This window comes from Ambystoma mexicanum, chromosome 10 (genome assembly GCF_040938575.1).
Source record: "Ambystoma mexicanum isolate Mex_15411 chromosome 10, UKY_AmexF1_1, whole genome shotgun sequence".
In the NCBI taxonomy this organism is placed as follows: Eukaryota; Metazoa; Chordata; class Amphibia; order Caudata; family Ambystomatidae; genus Ambystoma; species Ambystoma mexicanum.
The window spans coordinates 1,431,512,506-1,431,534,778 of record NC_090932.1 but is presented as its reverse complement, the minus strand read 5'-3'; positions in this window follow the sequence as shown (position 1 = coordinate 1,431,534,778).

Here is a 22,273-nt window from a genome sequence, read left to right as displayed (position 1 = left end):
CCCGGCCTTTGCTTCCAAAGCTTTGCCAAATGGTCGGAGGGCGGCCTCCATAGAATCTCAGACTTTTTAAATGAAGGCCAGCCGCTCTCCTTTGAGGACTGTAAAACGAAGTTCAACATCACCGAGGAGGAACGATACCGGTATACTCAGATCCGGCACTGGATCTCGCAACGCTCCGTCAGAGAGTGAGGCTCCAGGGACTTAACACCCCTCGAACTATCATTAACAGCATCCCCTCCAAGAGGTAAGATCTACACCCTCTACAAATTCTTAGAAAAAGCCAACCCCGAATCGAAGGAAAGGTACATGCTGAATTGGGAGCGGGACTTAGGGCGCCCCCTGGACCCTGAGGCCTGGGACAAAATTTGGTCAAGACTCCACAGGAGTACCCAGTGTGTTACTAATAGGGAAAGAGGATATAAAGTATGCTTTAGGTACTATATCAGACCATCCCAACTGCATAAAGCGGGCGTGAGGCCCTCACCAAATTGCTGGAGGGGGTGTGAGCAAGAGGGGTCGCTTTTCCATCTCCTATGGGACTGCCCTAAAGCGGTGCACTATTGGAAGGGGGTTCTGACGCATATCCGAGCAATAACAGGCCTCAATATCCAGTGGGACCCTGGAATAATTTTACTGGGAGACTCGGGGGAGGGGGATCTGCCGATGTCAGGAAACACAGCCCGCCTATGCACTCATCTACTATTGGTGGCCAAGATCGCCCTCGCCTGTCTTTGGAAGCACCACGAGGGCCCCTCCATCCAGCTATGGTGGGCTAAGTGTTGGGACATTGTTGTTGCGGAAAGAGTCACTGCAATTCGCCTGGGCAACCTCAATCCCTTCCGGAACACCTGGGCTCCATTAATGGACTATGCAGACCGTTATCCAGCCCTCACACTAAAACCGCCTAGTGTCCGCTGGCTGAACTGAACTCTGCATGGCTATTGCCCGGCCCAATATAGAAATATCCCCCTCCATCATTGCTTCCCTACCAGAATATTGCTATGAATGAGTTGCATACTAAACTTCACCTTCTAATGTCTATTCTTCCACTGTAATGAACTGTGTCATCACAATCTCGTGCTAATTCCGTTGTCTACTGTTTAATTTGTTTCCTTCTTTTCACTGTTATTGATTAATATTTGAATAAAATGTATATTTTGAAAAATAAATAGCACAAAAACTGTAGACATAATGTACAAAATAGAAGACAATGAAGATTCCAAAATGTTCCAATTGGTTATTTATCTTATAGCAGAAAACAAATACGAAATTACTAACCCCTCAATACTTTGCAAATACTGCACTGCAAAACTTGACGACAATCAAATACCTTCACGTGCTATCACTAATAACTTGGAATTATTCCCGCTACCAAAACCACTGCAACAACTTAACTTCTATGAGAGCATTATAATTCAAACTGTGCACCCATTTCAAGAAATAATACGCCTTCAACCAAAAACAGCAAAACTACCTCCATCTGAATTACTAAAAGGCATTTGTGGCAAAGTAGTTTATTTGCCATTAGATTTTAAAGAAAATTTACATACTCTGGGAGTGCAATGACCAATAGAACAATCTTTGATTATCCGAGTAAATGGCGTATGTACAAAAGACAAAATAAATTGGCAGCAACTAGTGGACTTACATAAAGTTAGAAAAGCCCTGCAGTATCTAAAAGACAACAATGAATACTACAAAGAAATAAACATTGAAGAAAACCTGAGGGAAACCACCGAAATAATTCAAGACTCATGAGAAACTGCCCAATTTCAACTTTTAGATGTCAAATTCAGTGGCCTCCTTCCCCCCTTCCTCCTCACCTTGTTCTTCTGTGGAGCTTTCTTGGGTATCTGTCTTCCTTCTTCTGCGAGTTGCTTTCTTTTCTCCTGATTTTTTCTTTATCATCTTTTCGTGCAAGTGATGAGGGGCTCTGTTGGAGGCCATGTTGTCAGGGTGTCACAGCACCAGACCACAGGTTTTCCCGGGAACCAGTCCTCAAACAGGGAAAAAGCCTCCTAGCTGAAAACATGGTATATTCACTTCTGAGTTGGAGGTGGCTGATGTTCTTGTCTTGGGAGTAATCCTTGTATCAGGAGAAGATTGATGATAGACAATGGGGACCAGTCCTTAACATAGGTAAGGGCAGATCCAACATGGAACGACTTGAGTCCAGGAAGGTAGCACAAGCGGAGGCTACCGGCGTGGATAGAAAGTATGAGGTAATGGGAGAAAAGTAGATAGTATGAAAAAGAAGAAAGCAGTCTCTGTGTATCTGGAAGCGGCTACACGAGTCTGAAGACATGGGCAAGCAGGGAGAACGAAACGGGAGGAAGCAGGAGGACGGGGTGAGACCCGGAAGACAGAGATAGGCAAAAAGACTGAGCCAAGTGAAATCCAGGATCGCGGAAGGCACAGGAAGAAGAGAGGGAGAGAGAGCTCAAAGGTGCGGGCGAAGGGACAACCGCAAGGGAGAAGTCAGAGAACAGAGACAAAAGAGGATGCAGCGTTAGCTCAAAGAAAGAAGCAATACTAGCGTTGGCGATTCTGGGAAAAATCCGTAGGTGCAATGCACCGGACCGCAGTACTGAATTCAGTATAAGGAGATGGCAGCCATCTTAGATGCAACAATTAGACCGCTCAAAACACACAGCAGGGAACGTAGCGGCAAAGTTAATGGAGTTTCCACGTATGCCACACCTTTAATCGGGGCGCATGACACTAGATCCCACGACAGAATCCAATATTTTAGACCATTATACAATTCACCCATTGCACTCTAAAGACACCATAGATGATGCACTGGAAACTTACCAAATGCGGCAAACCAAAGGATCTCCAATCAGCGTATGGGAAAAAAGTGTAGAAGCACGAGCCTTCCCTTTACTTTTTCCGACTGGAAAAGGAGGAAGGTATGATGAAAGACCCACACAAATAACAGCATTAGAATACCGCTCTTTACGAATGTATTCTGAAAACTCCAGATTCAGACAAAACATGGAATACATATTCCACCTTCTCTTTGAAAGTGAACTATTAGCTCTATGCTATGGAGTTGCACACACATTGAAATCAGGTACCAATTTTCAAAATATGTCTGCTAGAAAATTGCTACAAAAAGTGCAAGACAAAGACAAAGTTCTACAGTCGAGCATTACAAACCTTTAAGCAAACATGCGTGGTACAAAAGAATACTGTTTCCAATGACACGCAGAAGTACAATGTATGATAAGAAACCTTGGGCCACCCACATGGTTTGTGAGATTAAGGGGGTAGTTCATAGAATTCAGCGCACAAGTGGCACACGCGGCTGGCGCACAGTGGGCGCGTGCGAATCCCTGCGCCATCCGCCTGCGCCAAAATACATTTCCACGCACAGCGTATTCATGGATTCCAGCCACCAAAACCAGCCGTGGCGCACAGTGGCGCAGCGACCCTGCAGCAGCGCCAGTTACGCCCCCAAGAACGCCCCTTGCGCAGGGAAAAGCCATCAAAATCCCCAATCCAGCGCAAAGGGCTGCGCTAACCCTGTACCAGCACGGCAAGCGGGCTACGTGTGCACGGGAAGTACCTCATGTCATTTCAGCTGGGGACGTGTATTTCAGGGGTGCGCTGGAAGTTCCACACGCGATTCCATCAGGGTACGTGTACATCAGGGGTGCGCGGGAAGTTTCACACGTGAATTCAGCAGGGTACGTGTATATCAGGGGTGCGCGGGAAGTTCCACACGCGAATGTCCTGGGTACGTGTATTTTGGGGTGCGCGGGAAGTTTCACACGCTATATCAGCAGGGTACGTGTATTACTGGGGTGCGCTGGAAGTTCCACACGCGAATATCCTGGCTACGTGTATCTTGGGGTGCGCGGGAAGTTTCACACGCGATATCAGCAGGGTACGTATTCCAGGGGTGCGCTGGAAGTTCCACACGCGAATGTCCTGGGTACGTGTATCTTGGGGTGCGTGGGAGGTTTCACACGCGATATCAGCAGGGTACGTGTATTTCAGGGGTGCGCTGGAAGTTCCACACGAGAATGTCCTGGGTACGTGTATCTTGGGGTGCGCGGGAAGTTTCACATGCGATATCAGCAGGGTACGTGTATTTCAGGGGTGCGCTGGAAGTTCCACACGCGAATGTCCTGGGTACGTGTATCTTGGGGTGCGCGGGAAGTTTCACACGCAATATCAGCAGGGTACGTGTATTTCAGGGGTGCGCTGGAAGTTCCACACGCGAATGTCCTGGGTACGTGTATCTTGGGGTGCGCGGGAAGTATCACATGCGATATCAGCAGGCTACGTGTATTTCAGGGGTTCTGTGGAGTACTACACGTGAATTGGCCGTGTGGGTCCTCCCAGGTGTTCGCTCCACAACCTCCAAGGCCCCTGCAGGCAGCCCACACCACGGGGGACTAGCCTGCACCCCCACTCATGTCCCCCTGCACCCCGACCCCCCAGCACTGTGGTGCACCCTCCACCAGGCTCCCACTCATGTTCCCCTGCACCCCCACCCCCCAGAACTGTGGGGCACCTGCCAGCAGGCCCCCACTCATGTCCAACTCATGTCCCCCTGGAACCCCACCCCCAGCACTGTGGTGCACCCTCCACCAGGCTCCCACTCATGTCTCCCATCACCCCGACCCCCCAGCACTGTGGTGCACCCTCCACCAGGCCCCCACTCATGTCTCCCATCACCCCCACACCCCAGCACTGTGGGGCACCCTCCACCAGGCCCCAACTCATGTTCCCCTGCACCCCCACCCCCCAGCACTGTGGGGCACCCTCCACCAGGCCCCAACTCATGTTCCCCTCCACCCCCACCCCCCAGTACTGTGGGGCACCTGCCAGCAGGCCCCCACTCATGTCCAACTCATGTCCCACTGCACCCCCACCCCCCAGCCTGTGGTGCACCCTCCACCAGGCTCCCACTCATGTCTCCCATTACCCCCACCCCCCAACACTGTGGTGCACCCTCCACCAGGCCCCCACTCATGTCTCCCATCACCCCCACCCCCCAGCACTGTGGTGCACCCTCCACCAGGCCCCAACTCATGTTCCCCTGCACCCCCACCCCCCAGCACTGTGGGGCACCTGCCAGCAGGCCCCCACTCATGTCCAACTCATGTTCCCCTGCACCCCCACCCCTCAGCACTGTGGTGAACCCTCCACCAGGCCCCCACTCATGTCCAACTCATGTTCCCCTGCACCCCCACCCCCCAGCACTGTGGGGCACCTGCCAGCAGGCCCCCACTCATGTCCAACTCATGTCCCCCTGCACCCCCACCCCCCAGCACTGTGGTGCACCCTCCACCAGGCCCCCACTCATGTCTCCCATCCCCCCACCCCCCAGCACTGTGGGGCACTGTTAGGCGGAAACCTGTGCAGTTCCCTCTGGGACCACTGCAAAAGATTTAGGACTACAGGCGTTGGCGGTGAACCCACTTGGCAGAAGTCTGCACCACACAGATTCATGTGGTAGCTGTGGCTGAGCAGTCAGACCTCTCTCAAGAAAAGTTGAGCAGTATGTGGAGTATACAAAATAGGGCAATTCTTCACAGCAAGACAAGCAAACACGCAACAAGGCTTACTGTAAAGATATTAAGGTATTTATTTATAACAAAATGTCTATGAGAAATACTAAGGCAAATCACGGCAAACAAATCAAACACAATTACTCTACGAAGTAGACGATCAATCCCCCTAGCAATATCGACAACTCTAGGTTCTACTGGTACCACTTATTTTCAGACAGAGCTGTATACCTCAACCCAGATGACACTCGAATATTAGTTAGGACGGGAGAGAATAAAAGATAGGCATGTTACGAAATCAACACAGTTCGATCCAAGCGGATAAAATGCAAGGCAGGAAGGCAAGAATCACAATAGATCGTAAAGTTCAGAGGCCAGGCCCACTCGGAGAGAGGCAAGGCGCAATGTCCTAAAAAGTCTCTAGTGGAGATGCATTCAAGTCTGTATTGCAAATTGTTATCGGTGGATACAACCAGTTCAGAACAACGAATGAGAAAAGCTTGGAGGCGACCCAATGGAATGGAGAGGATTAAGACACCTCACTCGAACCGATCGAAAGGGAAGCCAGGCGGACACAGTACCTCGTTGTGGGGGGCAGCTCCGGCAGGGGCAGTTGTTCCTGGTGGTGGATGCACGTTGGTTCTTTGCCAAGAGTAGAGATGATCTCGTCGTCGAAGAAAATGAAGTCCGGTGCACCACCAGGGAAGAGACCAGCCGCGGAGTGCTCCGTCACAAGGCACCACCTTTTGGTCGCAGTTCAGGGGTCGTGGCTATCCCGTTGCCTAGGTGCTTCTGCACGGGCAATTCGACCACTGCGTCCTGAGGCGAATAAAAAGCAAAGGGGACTGGTTGTTCCCACCAGTCAGGGGAAGAGACTCTCCGGCAGGGAGATCTCCTCTGTCGTCGGGAAGTGGTGAGTCGGTTCCGCAGGGCTCCACCGGAGGTGTCGTCGTGCAGGTCGGCTCAGCGTTACCCTCGTCAGATTTTTTGGTCCTGTGGCGACTTCTGAAGATCCAGTCCCAAAAGCCCTGCTTTTATGCAGAAAACCCGCATTCATTCAGCCTAGCTGTCAATCAACACATGCTAAGTGGTGAGCGGGAAGGCTCACCACCTGGGCCAATCACTCCAGAGTGCGACCGGAGTTGTCAAGGCAACTCGGTCCAGGGTGCCTAAAACCCCTCCCACACCCCTGTGGTAACCCAGACAGAATGGAACCACTTTGGAGGGTCTCTGTACAGAGGCCCGCCAAAAGTGGAACAAAGGGCTCAACCTTTGGACGCCATTTTACAAACCGAGTTCTGGCAGAAAATACCACTCGATAAACCTATTTAAGATAAGTAGATCGGTGGTACGTCAGAGATAATTGAGAAAAAGTATCAATCTCCAACAATGGGACGAGTCCCATAGGGTTATGCTCGGGGTCGAACATAACAAGTAGTTTCCACTGCCACCAGCCAAAACTCGACGAGGGGGGACGGGACAGTGCCCCCTCGAGTAACAGATCCAGGAGTAATCGAATTACCCCTACTAGTACGTCCACAATAAGATGGTTTGTACTAGTTATGTTAGTAAATTTAGGTCTAGTAAAGCCAATGGTGACTTTACATGCCCGGGGAGACAGTAGTCAGTCCCCGGGTATGGAGTCTATGGTGGGGGACCCGCTAGGGCACCCCCGTGTTACGGCACGTAGGGTGAGGTGTAACACACATAGAAAAACACATGAGACCCTATGGAGTAAAAGACCCCATAGCCCATCGAACACATTGACATTTCAAAGGAATTACACACATACCCGTCCAAGAGTGGGAGAAGAGAGTCTCACTCTTGGCAGGATGGAAAAAAACAAACTCCAGAAATCCAGCAAAGCCGCTTGGGGACTCACTAGGTTAGGAAATTCAGCCTAAACAGAGAATTCTCCCTAACACTCGCCCCCCCCAGACTAAGGGACAGGAGGATTTAATCCACTCCTGGATGAATCTCATACCTCTAGCGATGACATACATCCTAGAGAGACCATCAGCATTTTGGTGGTGACACCCTGACCTGTGCTCAATGGTGAAATCAAACCCTTGCAGGCAGATCGACCATCTCAGTAGTTTTGGGTTTTCCCCTTTCATTTGCATTACCCATCTCAAGGGGTGGTGGTCAGTCTGAATGACGAAAGTAGAACCATACAAGTACGGCCTAAACTTCTTCAGAGCCCACACGATAGCAAAGCACTCTCTTTCGATTGTTGCCCACCTTGTTTCAGGATCCTTCAGCTTGCGGCTGATGAAGCAAACGGGGTGCTCCCTACCTTTCCCATCCAGTTGACTGAGTACGGCACCTATTCCTACATTTGAAGCATCTGTCTGCACAATGAAGTGTTGGCGGTAATCAGGAGCTCTGAGTACTGGGGCTTGGCAAAGAGCCTTTTTCAGGTTTTCAAAAGCCTGATTGCACTCCTCGTTCCATTTAACCTTTTTAGGAGATTTGGGCGAGGAGATGACATTCAGTGGAGAAGCTATGGTCCCATAGTTCTCTATGAAATTCCTGTAATACCCAGTGAGGCCTAGGAAGGCTCTGACCCGGGTTTGAGTAGTCGGTGTTGTCCAATTTTGCACAGCTTCTATCTTACTGATCAAAGGCCTTATTTCTCCACCGCCTACCTCATGCCCAAGATAGGCTACCTTACTCTGTCCAATTTGGCATTTGTTTGCCTTTATGGTCAGATTGGCTCGTCCAAGAGCCTGCAAAACATCTCTTAGGTGGGTTACATGTACTTCCCAGGAATTGCTGAACACTGCAATGTCATCGAAGTATGCCATGCAGAAGTCCTCCATCCCATTTAGAACCTGGTTTACCATCCGTTGAAACGTAGCAGGTGCATTCTTCAGTCCGAAAGGCATTACCTTAAACTGGTATAAACCAACGGGGGTAGAAAATGCAGTTTTCTCCTTGGCATGGTCTGTCAGGGCTATTTGCCGATAGCCTGACGTCAAGTCAAATGTGCTGAGGAACTTGGCGGCGCCAAGTTTATCCACCAACTCATCCGTTCTTGGCAAAGGGTGGGCATCAGTCTTGGTGACTGCATTAAGAGCTCTATAGTCCACGCAGAATCTAAGCTCTTTAGATCCAGCCTTTGGTACTAACACAACTGGGCTAGACCATGGACTAGTAGAGGGCTCTATTACCCCAAGATCGAGCATCTTGCTGACCTCACCTTTGATGTGGGTTTGTACGTTTTCTGACATGCGGTATCCACTTGTCGGGGGGAAATTCTGCCGGGGTCGGCCGGGCCGTCCGCGGACCTCCAGGCAGGGAGGCCCCAACTCCTCCCGTGTATATCCCAGATGAGATGAGATAGAGTATGAGACGCACACAAGGAGCAAGGTGACTCTGCTGTTTATTAGACAAAACGGCAGGGATGGGTCAAGGAGCGTACGCGTTCGTCCTGACACACACACAATCGTGGGGCTCGCAGGCCCTTTTTACGGTATTATGACGCGCTACTTGCGTCACTTCAGAAAGTTAACAAAAAACCTATCGCCACTCTTAATTGGGTGTTCGAGTGGTAGGGTTAGTATAGCACACATATAGAAAATGATATTAGTGGACAAGGTGTAGTCAGGTGGTATATCTGGGTTGTCCCTACAATTAGATACATGAGAATTGTTACATGAAGACTCCTGAGGATTGGCTAAATTTGCTGGCGTCAGTGATAAGAGCCCCATGTTCTGATTGGTGTGCCCGTGAGCTTCCCAGCCTGGGACCACCGTCGTTCCCAGCTCTCGGTGTACCTGTAAGTTGTAACAATGTTTCACTATGGGTACATGCAGACAATGTGAGGACTTATTCATAGCTGGATGGGGGACCGCTCCCACTGTTGCAGATGTCCATTGAGCCTTTCAAGTGTATCTGCCAGTGTCTCGTAGCGAGGGATCCAGACGCTTCTGTTCTCCTGGGTTTGGCATCTCGTCAGGTTCGGCTTGGTCACGTGGGGAGGGACCGTGAAAGAGGCAGAATTCTGCACAATTAATATTGTTTTTCTACTGCGCGTCTGGTTTAATTTGTCGGGGTGACTTTAACGTTGGTGCGTGGAGTACGAGGTTGCAACATCGTGCCTTTGATGATTTGCTCTTGGAACGTAGGTTTGCAACATTGCGACCTTGGCTGGTTGCTTCGCCAAGCTCATTCTGCAGGATCAGCAACTGACTCTTGCCTTGTTAATGTCCACGGGAGCTCTTGTTTGAGGCCTCCTTGGGCCTGGTGCATAAGTTGTCCGTTTGGTGTACAGGTGCTTTAGGTTATAGGAGCATATAATTTCATGACCAGTATTGTCTTCATTATACTTCTCATGGCGGTAACTGGTTTCAAGAGAAGCGTGAGCAAGCTAGTAGAAGAGTTCATGACGCGTCTTGCGTTTCTGCATTCTGAAAGCCTATGTAAAAATAATAAAGATGCACGTCCGTGAATATGCCTGTCGCCTACGTCATAGCACTGAGTATATTCTTCGTGTAGGTTGGTGTGGGAATGTCCAGTGTGTACATTTGTACAGATGTGCTTCCCGTTGTCTAGGTCGTCATGGCATCTCTAACGACGTGTAGATTTTAGTCTAGTTGATCCGTGCCGCAGGTGTCGGCATGGCCAGTGCGGGCTGTTGGGCAGGCAGATGGACACATCCGTATGTTCCTGTACCAGGGTATCTGGTCGTCTGGCAAATGGACAAACTCTTCTCGTGGCGGGTGTTTGGGTCGTGACCCTCTAGGCCATGCGCGAGAGGCGAAGGACGGGAGCCTGGTCTTCCATTCTCCCACTTCAGTCCCCCCTCTGGTCGACTTGTCGACCACAAACATATCCTTCTCGTTATCTCCTCTTACTCGCCATATCTTAGTTATTCCTCCGAGATGTCCATAGTGGTTTACATGATCTTCAAAGGACCAATACATATATTCACAGGTACCTCCAGGAGTACAGTATACCCATCTTCCTATGTAGCTCCTGGGGTTTCTTGGGTTCTCGATCTTCACGGATGGTGGGTCTAGATGGTTGGTGATTATTTGGGTGCGCAGCTTCTCCCTCTCCTGTATTATTACACCTGTATGCTGGCCGTCATCTGTTGGCATCAAGGGGTGCATTCCCACCATTTCCAGCAACTCGTCAGTAGTGCGTGCCTTCCGTGCCTTCCAAAATCTAATTATGATCAGGGTAGCTCCAGCCAATATAGTACAGCCCACTATTATTTTCAGTCCATCTGACAGCCAAGATGGCATCCATGACCATAACAGTGAAAACCAGCTCTTATCCTTGTTCACACCGTTGCTTTCATCCATCATTTTGGAGTGCATCTGGGCCAATTGCGAAACTGCTTCTGTCAGTGTACCATTGTCAGCATCATTGGCAGGTATGAACGTGCAGCATGATTGTCCTATCTTTGCACAAACTCCTCCTTCCATTGCTGTGAGAAGGTCCAATACATATCTGTTCTGTAGTGCTACCATCCTTACAGCTCGCAGCTCCTCTTTTATTGCGTTGAACCCATTTACTGTAGAATTGATGGTCATCATTAGTTCCCATCTAGTTATTTGGAGCCATTTTGCGTTTGCGTAAGCCTGTAGTCCCGGGTGTATTATTGAGGAGAAGAACATTGCTGCTCTGCTAAATAGTCTGTGTTCTGGCGGTATTGATGTTAGTGCCGTTTCCGACCTTCCCCACAGGTAATTTCCTGTCAGCGGCTCTCCTTGTCTTTTTCTTCTATTTAGGACAGTGTCATTGCTGTTGGTCCTGTTCCCTTGCTCCTCCCGAAGTGGTGCAGATCTCTTTCTTCTCTTATCCCCTTCATTCATTCTAGGAAATTTCGCCACTTTGACATGCTTCTTAGGTACCACTAGTGATGGCACATTGACGTGTACCATTGTGCACACACCATTCCACAGGGGAGGCAGCGTATGGTACGCCTTTTCTCCACAGGCCCAATAATGGTCCATTATTACTGCTGTTCCCGCTCCCCCCTCAGGTAACTCCGTCACACTTGCACAATTGGTGTTATATCCTACGTCCACCTCTCCTTTATGCTGGTAGCATACCTTGGGCGCAGTCAACGGTAGTATCGTTATTGGGTCTTCATCTTCTTCTACCCACGTGAGCCTTGGTACATACTTGATCCACGTCGTCCAACATCGGTGATTGTGTGCCTCGATGGTTGAGATAGTTTCTTTTGTTACCATGTTGCTGCCAATCACTCCTATCTCCCAGCTGTTGTCCAGATACACCTTTCCTGTTATCGTCAGTAGCGGCCTCTCCCAGCATTCTTGTTTACCCGGAACTTCAGTGGCGTACCAATCACATGGTAAATACTGCAGTGTTACTTTCTGTGTTTCTCCTTTTGCAGGGCCACTTGTTATATATTTGAATGCTTCAGCATGTAAACTGGTCTTGTGATAACTGAAGTAGGTCTTGAGGAAGTTGTTTTCATATGGGTATGAGTCTCGTGTTTTCCATGTCATGTGCACTACAGTTCCTTGGAATCTTCCTTTCGTCTGGAACAGTGCCAAGTATATTATGCACTGCGCTATCTTCTCATTTATTTCTGTGGCAACAAATGTTCGTGAAGCACTCATGGCGTATGGTATTAATGAGCAGACGTAGCAGCTATCCTCAGTTGTCTGCTTACCAATGCGGGTCATGTGCTGGTACCATATGTTGTTTGTGACGTGTGCTGAATCTTGTACATAATTATCAATACCTTTATTGTCTGAGTATGTGCTGCGTTTAACTCTATTTTGCTTGGGTGCAATGTTACTACTACCACCTGACGTAACACCTGTTGCAGCAAGGAACGGGGGTATATTAGGTTTGGGTGCAGCAATAAAATTGATAGCACAGCTGTACTGCCAGACAGAGGCAGCCAAAAATCCGGTGATCATCAAAATCCCTATTATTTTTATTACAACTGCTAATTTCACCGGCATTTTGCTCTTACCTTGCTGCAGTCCTGGCAGCGTATTCTTGCGACGTTAAAGTTGCCCGCCTAAAAATTCTCAGAAATGCTTGTTTTTAGATGTTAGTTTTGTTTTATTTAAGCTCTCCCTATCAAATAGTCATTCAGTGCCCAGGCGAAGAGCTGCTCCCACGCTACTCTAAGTGATCGGTCTCTTAGGACCGGCAAGTATGGGCGGAGGTGGGGCATGTAATATTCTATGGCCAGGAGAAAGGCTGTGTAGTAGACACGTACCCTTCTTCTTTTTAGGTATGTTGGCCTTTTTATTTCGTATACAAATTGGTGTGACAATTCTTCTGGGTAATTATCGTCTGGGAGTACCATCTACGCCTGGACAGTGGACTTGTTAATTAGCTCTCTACTTAACAATACAATAATACGCAGTTCCTGTATGTGCGAGAGAAAAAAGAGAACATTCATGTGTTTACATGTGTATTTGTGCGAGAGAACATTCAGTTTAAATTGCAATTATACAATAATACGCAGTTTCTGTATGTGCGAGAGAAAAAGAGAACATTCACGTGTTTACATGTGTATTTGTGCGGCCAGTGGCTTTCAGTTTAAGTTACAACTGTCCTTGGGAGTCAATGGGCGGGGGGGGTTTTTTGCGCTCAGATGGCGGAAGTATTTTTACTCTTTGAACGTGTGACCATGGGGTGGGCAGTGTAGGGATCACCCCTTTCTTCGTCAGTTGTTGTCTCTGGGGTAGCTGGGTAGTGAATTGGATCGTTGTCTGTGGTAGAACTTCCTTCCGCCGTCGGTGATGTTGTTGCTGTTCTTCCAATGGACCTGTCGTTGGCGCTGGGGCGGGTCTGCAGTTTATATATCTTTACATCATGTAGGTGGTTCCAGGCACGCTTGTCCTTTAGTTTTACTGCTCTTGGTGATACTTCTTCTACCAGATGTGGGCCGGTGAACCTTTTGTCGTTCCACTTCCTATTGAAATTGCGAAGTAGCACGTGGTCACCTTTGGCAAGTTTGCACAAGTTCTCTTTTTCTAATTCTGTACTGGCGCCTTCTTCTTGATTTCTGGTGGACCCGCCCCGCGTGCGCTCGAGCTGTTGAGACACAAACACAACACTAGTAATCAAAGACGACACATATTGATACATTTCATCACCTAGTACACTCGCTGAACTTTCGTGGTCAGTGAATGCCCTTGACGTTGGCGTTAGGGGAAGGCGCATTTGACGTCCAGTAACCACCTCGTGTGGGGTGAGGTGGTGGTCGGACCCTGGCCTGTTCCTTAATTCGAATAAGGCTAACGGAAGGCAATACAACCAACTTTTCTTTGTTGTTTGTTGTATCTTTGCAACTGCCTCCTTCAATAAGCCATTCAGGCGTTCACATACACCGTTAGCCTGTGGGTGATATGCACATGCAAATTTGTGCTTTATGCTCAGCAGGGCTGTGATATGTTGGAACATTTCGTTTGCGAAATGCGGGCCGTTGTCTGATCTTAACACCTCGCACACTCCCCACCTGGGGAAGACCTCCCTTACTAGGAATTTGGCTGCTCTAAATGCATCTGGGTGTGAACAGGGCCCTGCTTCAATCCACCTAGAAAATGGGCATACTACTACAATCATATACCTATTACCTTGACATATGTTGATCATATCAACATAGTCAATGTGAAGGTGCCGAAAAGGTCCTTCTGGCCGGGGTATGGTACCTCTTATCACTTTTAGGGTATGACCGGCCGTAAACTGTTGACATGTGAGACAATTGCTGATAAAATTTGACACATGAGAATTCAACTCGGGACAGAACCAATCTTCTCTAATTCGTGCTGCAATTATTTCCTTGCCTGTATGGGCTGGGTGATGTAATTGGCTCAGGGCGGTATTTAAAAGTGCCAATGGTATTACAACTTTCCCAGTACCACCCTGGCGCCATAGTGCGTCGGTTGGTGACATTGTACATCCTCTTTTTACCCATATTTCCTTTTCGGCCATTGGTGCAGCCGCTTGTAATTCCATAATCTGTGTGGCTGGGAGATGGGTGTACCCTTCTCTTATTAACATCTCCCTCGCCATTCCCCTCCCTCTCCCTCTCTGTGAGTCTGTGGGGTTCCATATCTCACCAAAGTATGCAGCATATTTCGATGTGCGTCTGCTGCTGCATTCCCTTTTGAGACGTGGTCTTCACCATTGGTGTGTGCGGTGCATTTTACTAGGGCTAGCTCTTGGGGGTCGTTTATTACTTCAATTAATTCAGCCAACAAGAGGGCATGTTGCACTGGAGTGCCATCACCTCTCCTAAACCCTCTTCTTCTCCATTTTGATAGCCCTGAGTGAACAGTAGATGTAACACATGCACTGTCGGAATATATTGTTACACGTTTGTTAAAACTTTCCTTTAATGCTAATATTAGTGCAACTAGTTCTGCGGCTTGAGCAGAGTAATGCTGTGGTAACTGTACACACTTCATAGCCACACACACCGGCGCCTCCATCATTTTTACCACTGCTGCCCCAGTCCTCCGTATCCCATCTCCTTGATCAATAGTTGATGACCCATCAATAAACAAAAGCTCACCTCCCTCTAGTTCATTTTCTTCAACTTTTCTAGTACATGAATATATTTCATTTAGTTCGGTGCAGTCGTGGGCGTAATCTCCCTCCTCAATTATTTCTGCTAGGAACCTTGCAGGGTTAACAGTGCTACATCTAACAATCGCTAGTTCAGCCCTAGACAAAATGATCTCATAACCTGATGCCCTTTGTGTAGTTAGTGTGGACTTGGGTTTATTCAATATTGCAAATAGTGCATGTACCACAAACAGTGTAGTTGGACACCCCATCGTTATCGCTGATGCTTTTTCTACTGCAAAAGCAGCTGCAGCGAGACCTTGTTCGCAAGGGAAGTGGCCTAACATCACGGGGTCTAAGTGACCGCTGTAAAAGGCTACTGGTTTATAGCCCATGCTTGTTTTTTGGGCCAATACTGCTTTCATTACTGCTGAGTCGCAATGTGAAAATATAAAAAAGCGTCGCTCATAGTCTGGGGATGCCAGTACTGGAGCTGTTGATATCGCGTCCTTCAATTCGTTAAATGCCTCCCTCATTTCCATAGTCCACCCCAACTTTTTCTCCCCTTTATTTGCTTCCTTCAAACCCTCAAGCAGGTGTCCTATGTTTGAACTGTAATCAAATACCCATGCTCTACAGTAGTTGCACAGCCCCAGAAATTGCTGCAGTTCTCTCACAGTCTGTGGCATGGGAGTGCTTGAGATGGCCTGTGCTCTTTGTGGTGCAATCTTTCTTCCATGTTGGGATATCAGTTGGCCAATGTAAAGTACCTGTTCCTGACAGTATTGTATTTTTTCGATGTCTACCTTGTACCCCTTTTCAGCCAATATAGTCAACATTTTTAAGGAGTCCTCTCTACATTTACTTTCATTTATACTGCAAATTATTATGTCATCCACATACTGTAACACTGTGCTTTCCACCTCAACGTTACCCAAATCCATCTGTATTACTCTATTGAAAATTGAGGGTGATTCACAATACCCCTGTGGTAACCTGGTATGTTTCCATTTTGTATTTCGGTAAGTGAAACTTGTCAAATCTTGTGAGTCGGGGTGTAATGGTATTGAGAAAAATGCATTTTTAAGGTCTATTACTGTAAATCGTGATGCTTCTGCTGGGATGCCACACAATATTGTGGCCGGGTTTGCTGTTACTGGATATTCTGCTTCTACTATGTTGTTCAAGGGCCTGAGGTCCTGTATGAAGCGCCAAGACCCTCCTTTAGCCTTGCGCACTGGGTACACAGCCGTGTTACATGGTGATTCTGAGGGGACCAATATGCCATTGTTTATAAGGGCCGTTATAGTTTCATATATGCCCTCATCTGCCTCTTTTGACAGTGGGTACTGCTTTACTCTTGGTAGTATGGCACCTTTTTTCAATTTTATCCGTACACCCCCTATGCTTTTTATGCATCCTACGTCATAAGGGCTAATGGTCCATAATGATTTGGGCACCTTTGACATATCCTCCTTAAAGAAAGGGACTGGGGTGCATGCAGGTGCCTCAAGTGCCATCGCAATTTTCTGTGCTATTTGTTTGTGAGCCACTCTTAGCCATATTTCTACACTCATCATGAACACCATTTCCCCCTCCTCCTTTTCTTCTGAGAACAGCTCCTCATCTGACACCTGGGTCAACCTACATCCTTCTGCTAGTGCTATCACTGCCCTCCATGCTCTTCCTTCTTTGTCTTGGGCGTGCACAGCAATATACTCAGCTGTTGCAATAATGCTCTCAATGTCCATTACAAACACCTTTCCTTCTTGTTCATTAACAGGTGTTTCTGGTCGGAACAGATAAGCTGCTGGCCTCCTCCATATTTTCCCTTCTATCCCTGGCATCCATGCAAATGCCATGTCTGTTCCATACTGGAATAGCTCGCCATCTACTGGCTCCGCCCTAATCGCTGTCTGTCCGCAGTATGCTTGCATAATCTGTCGTGCTGCTAGCATGTTAATCCCTGGAGTAGAGCAAATTATACCATCCTCTGTAAAGGAGATTGTCATATTTAACCTATTCATTATGTCCCTCCCCAGTATATTTACTGGTGAGGCACTATAATACAAAAGTGGAACTGACAGATCATAATCTCCGATAGATAAAGGAACGTTATCAGTAAAAGGAACCAACCCTTTAGCCCCAGAAAATCCTTGGGTGTTCATGGCTTCGCCTGACATCTTAAATTTACCTTCCCTTATGCAAGACCGGGTTGCCCCGGTGTCAACAAGGAATGATAACTTTTTGTCACCTATCGTTACCTCTATGCGTGGCTCCTCCGCACTATTAGGTGTTACTGACAGGATGGGACACACCAAGGCCGTCTGTGGGCTGTCCTATTGGGGGTACAATGATTGGCCATTCCCTGTGTAAGGGTTGTGTCCCAAGACCGTCACCCTACCCAATTGCGTTTGTTCAGTTTGGGGTTGCTGTGTTAGCGCTACTTGTTGTTGTGGCAGTGAATATGTTTGTGGCTGTTGTTGCGTTATTTGTTGTTGTTGTATGCCCTGCTGTTCTTGTGATGGCCTAGGTTGTGCCTGTTCATTCCATGCTGGTGTTCCTGGCCTGACCCTACACGTACGTGACATGTGTCCTAATAATCCACAACTCCAACACACGGGTGGTTCCCTACTCTGCCATGGGAAGCTCCCTGTGTTGTCCTGGTATACCGGTTGCCCTGTGGGGTAGGGATTTCGTCCCCCCACCTGCTGTTGGGTATTATATCCGTATCCTCTCCCTCTCATAAATCCTCCTCTCCCTCTGTTATAACTATAATACCCAGCTCCTTGCATTGGGTACCCTCCTCCCACGTTTGGTGCGTGTAATTGCAGTGGCGGCACTTGCTGTGTTATACTTTGTGGGGGTGCTATTTGAGCTGGATCTTGTGCAGCCACTACTTGTGTGGGGCTTTGGGCCATTGGTGTGGGCGTAGTTATTAGTGCCCCTTCCATAGTGTATTTAGTAAGTTTTTTCTGTACTAGTTTGGCCTCTTCTGTTTTCCTGTCCTCTTCCTTTTGTTTCATTTTTCCTTGCCATATCCTGCAGTGATGTACTATAGTCAGCTGTATTTCTGGCCACGGTTTTGCTTCCATTCCCACTACTTTCTTTAGTTGTTTCTGAACTCCTTCTGGGAGCCCTTGTACTAGTATATGATAAAATATGGCTGGTGTTTTATCCCATTGTTCTCTAGTTTCCATGCGCCACTTCTCTTGAATATCCTGGATATAATCAACAGGATCCTCATTCTCACGCATCTTACGGGAAGTAATTGCTCCTATGTCTGATGTGTCTGGGTACTGTACTCTCAGTGCCTGCCATAACGCATGCCTGCAGTTTGCAAATGGCGCCCCATCATGCGATGTGTTCGTTATTGTTACCCCATGAAATCCTGCTCTCTTCCAGATGTCGTCCGCTCTATCCCCTAATATTGATATTAACAGGCCCTTCACATCTCCTACTGCTAGTTTCTGTCCTGCTGTGTGTTTTTCCATTTCATATATCCACTTACCCGCACCTCCACTTAGTGATGGGAGCCTACATTTTATATTTTCTTTATCCGTATGCTTCCAAGGTACATACTGCGGTCTAACCCCTCCTCTCTCCAACAGTGGCATTAAGTTGTGTCTTGTGTCACCCTTCATGCTCCATAATATTGAGTCCTCACACCCCTCCTCTTCCCCCGTTTCCTTTACCACTTCAAATTCTTCCTTACTACCCCTGCTCCCACCTCCCTCTTCTTCCTTTCCCCTTTTTTCGTCATTTCCTGTGTTTAATATGGGTATGTTTATTTGTCTGTCTTGCCTGCGGCTAGGGAGGTCTCTAAGCCGACATGCATAGGGAGTCAATTCGTCCATCGTTATTGTGCGCAGCGAGCGTGTGGCGGTTGAGCATGTAGGGTGCGATGGGGAAGGGCGTGATGGAGACGGTGATAGTGTGGCTTCATGGGTTTGTTTTTCCACTAGTTGGTGCACCCTCTCCTCACTTCGTTCTAGCTCCTCCCTTCTCTTACTGATCCATGGCGAGTCTATGTTTGTTCTAGTGAGGTACAGCTTATCTAAGCTTTCCCTTTCACTCTTTCTTCCTCCCCTCTCTACTCCTTCTTCCTCCTCACTGCAAAAATCAGTCATAAATGGTATCCCCCACTCTGCCTTTTTCCCTTTTACTGTTACTGTTTCTAAGTCTATTAGCTCCATTTCTCCTCTTCCTTTGTTACCAACTGCTCCCCCTGGTGTCGATGTTGTTGCTACTTCTCTACTTCTATATACACCCCCCCATTTTTCACTCTCCCTATTACTCCCTTCTCTTTCCCCTTCACTCCTCTCCTCCATCTCCCTACTATTTTCCTCTCTTTTCCTTTTTAGTTCCTCCATTACTTCGTTGCTCATCTGTTCCAATATTCTTTCATCCTCTTTCTTCCTTTCCCATTTCACCCTTTCTCTTTCTAGTTCTTTCCCCTCTTCATATTTCTTAGCTGCCTCTGATACTACCCTCCTCCTCCATATTTCCATTTCCCCTTCTTTATCTTCTTCTTCCTTCTTTTTTTCTCTCAACACTACTCTTGACACCCTGTCTGCTGCTGCTTTTACCCTTTCAGCTTCTATCCTTTGCTCCTCATTTCGTTCCCTTAATTTGTCCAATTCGTCTTTACCCTCTTTCTTTTTCCTCACTCTCTCCTTTTCCTCCTTCTCAAGCTGTTTTATTAATTCGTTCTGCTCATCCCTTAGCTTTGCCAATTTTTCCTCCAAAATCTCTTCTCTTTGTCGTAATAGCTCCTCCCCCTTCATCTCACTCTCCCTTGTACTATCCTCGTCTGTTCTCTTTACTGCCTCTCTCTCTTCTCCCGTTAGTGAGCCCCGTAATTTTAATAATATCTGTGCAGCTACCCACTCGTCATGTCCTATCTCTACAATCTGCTCTTCTCCAATCCTCCCCTCCCCCACTGTCATCTTCCTATGAACCACATATGGTGGAGGGCTGTATGCCGGGTTCGAGTATCCTTCAGCCGCCCTTAACTGTCCTTCTATTTCTCCTAATTCTCTTAGAGGGTACAACCCTTCTCCCCCTGTTTTCACTCCCGGTGTTATGGGTATCTCGTTGCTCGGTTCCTTTTTTATGTTGTCTAATTTATCAATCTTTTCTCCTCCCTCTCCTTCATTCCCCGTATTCTTTGTCCTTTCACACCCCTTTTCCCCATCCGTTCCTTCTTTCTTAATCTCCTTTTCTTCCGGTGTTTCCCCCATAGTGAACATTCCATTTTGTCCTGGTCTGGACCCCTGAAACATCCTCCATAAGTTAAACACCTCCACATGATTTGCCAACTTCTTCCCCTTGTATGTATTGTGCAGATGGTTTAGCAGTGAATGTTGGGCATATGGATCGAAACTACCATTAGGCGGCCATGGTGTTAACATTTTGTTGTCCGTCCCCTGGGTCCACTCTATGCTGTACTTAATTAATTTCTCCCTATGTGGTGGCAGTGTGGTGCATATGTGTTGTAGTGGGGTAGTGAGGGTGTTCCCCCACCCTCCCGACCCTCTCCCGTATGACATAGTGGCACTCCCCTTGTTACCCTTCCCTTTACTAGCAGTTTACAATATACAACCTTATATTGCTTACCTTGCCCCGCAAGTGTGGGGACTTACGACAATCCTTTGACAAATTATGCAATAATAATAAAAAAAAAATAATAATAAAAACAAATATATGTATATATGTATGATGTTATATTATATTCCTTCCCCTACGGCCCCCTGCGGCCGAAGCGCACGCAGCCCCCCGCGGCTGCGTACCCCTTACGACGATCTTATACAGTCGTCCTGTTTCCCCGTTCTCCTCCCCCTTTTACACTTGCCGTGGCCGGCGTTCTCCGTGCGCAGCCACGCCCCTTTCCCCTTCTCCTCTTTCGATCCACTCGTTTATCGTTTATCTCCGTATCCGCTCCTTTATCATGTTTCTCTTCCCCACCACTCTCAAACCCAAAGTTCCTTGTGCTCGCGATATCCTATTAAATTCCTACTGGTGACGTCACCGATTTCTTCGAGCTACTGGTACATTCTTATTATGTTCTTTAAGTTCAAAATACACTTGCAATCTACCCCGCTAACCCTACAGCTGTCTTCCTGTCTCTCCTGGAACAAGGTAATCTCATCAATAATATAACCGGACTGCGCACGCTGCGTCGCCTCGCGTGTGATACGCCCCTCAACAGGAGGGCTTAACCAGCCAATTATCTTCCGTATTGGGCAACTATGTAACTAGCTACCGCCTACAGGGAAACGTCATCTACCTATCGAGTTTCTTGCTCGAACAATAGGGAACCTCGTCATCTACCTATCGAGTTTCTTGCTCGAACAATAGGGAACCTCGTCATCTACCTATCGAGTTTCTTGCTCGAACAATAGGTAACCTCATCTACTCATTGATCAATAAATGTCAAATCGTAGGAAACCACACACACCCACCCCTACACGTTAGTCGCGATTTAGGCCAATCAGTGTCTACGAGCGGTCACACGTGATGTTTTCGTGCTCCGCCCCCCTCTTTTTGCGTGACGTAGCCGACTGCTCTCGCACTCGTCTCGTCACCTATTCATTCCATTAGCAACACTCAGTTAAACCTTCGCCGCGCATCTGTACACTACCTCCCTCCTCCCTTATTTACTCCCTCCCCCTCCCTCACAATTTCGCATTGCTCGTTGTGCGTGTCATGCTCACCAAGTTCCCTCGATGCAGGGCCGCTCGACTGCGTGCAACCCTCCAAGCGGCTCGCCACCTCCCCTCGTCTGGACCACGTCTGGACACTCGCCAACCGCGGGCGGGATACTTCTCAACCGGCTCCCGAGGGCCAATATCCGGATTGCGCTGTCCGGTCTTCTCGCAGCTCCGCGATGGTCCTGTAGTCCTCAGAAGGGGGCAACGGCAGAGGGGGCCGCGCCGCCGGGCCTCCTCGCAATGTGAGTGCCTGGAAAAAGTAAAAATAAAAAGTCGATCTTAAACAGATCTCAGCAGTGCCTCCAACTTGTCGGGGGGAAATTCTGCCGGGGTCGGCCGGGCCGTCCGCGGACCTCCAGGCAGGGAGGCCCCAACTCCTCCCGTGTATATCCCAGATGAGATGAGATAGAGTATGAGACGCACACAAGGAGCAAGGTGACTCTGCTGTTTATTAGACAAAACGGCAGGGATGGGTCAAGGAGCGTACGCGTTCGTCCTGACACACACACAATCGTGGGGCTC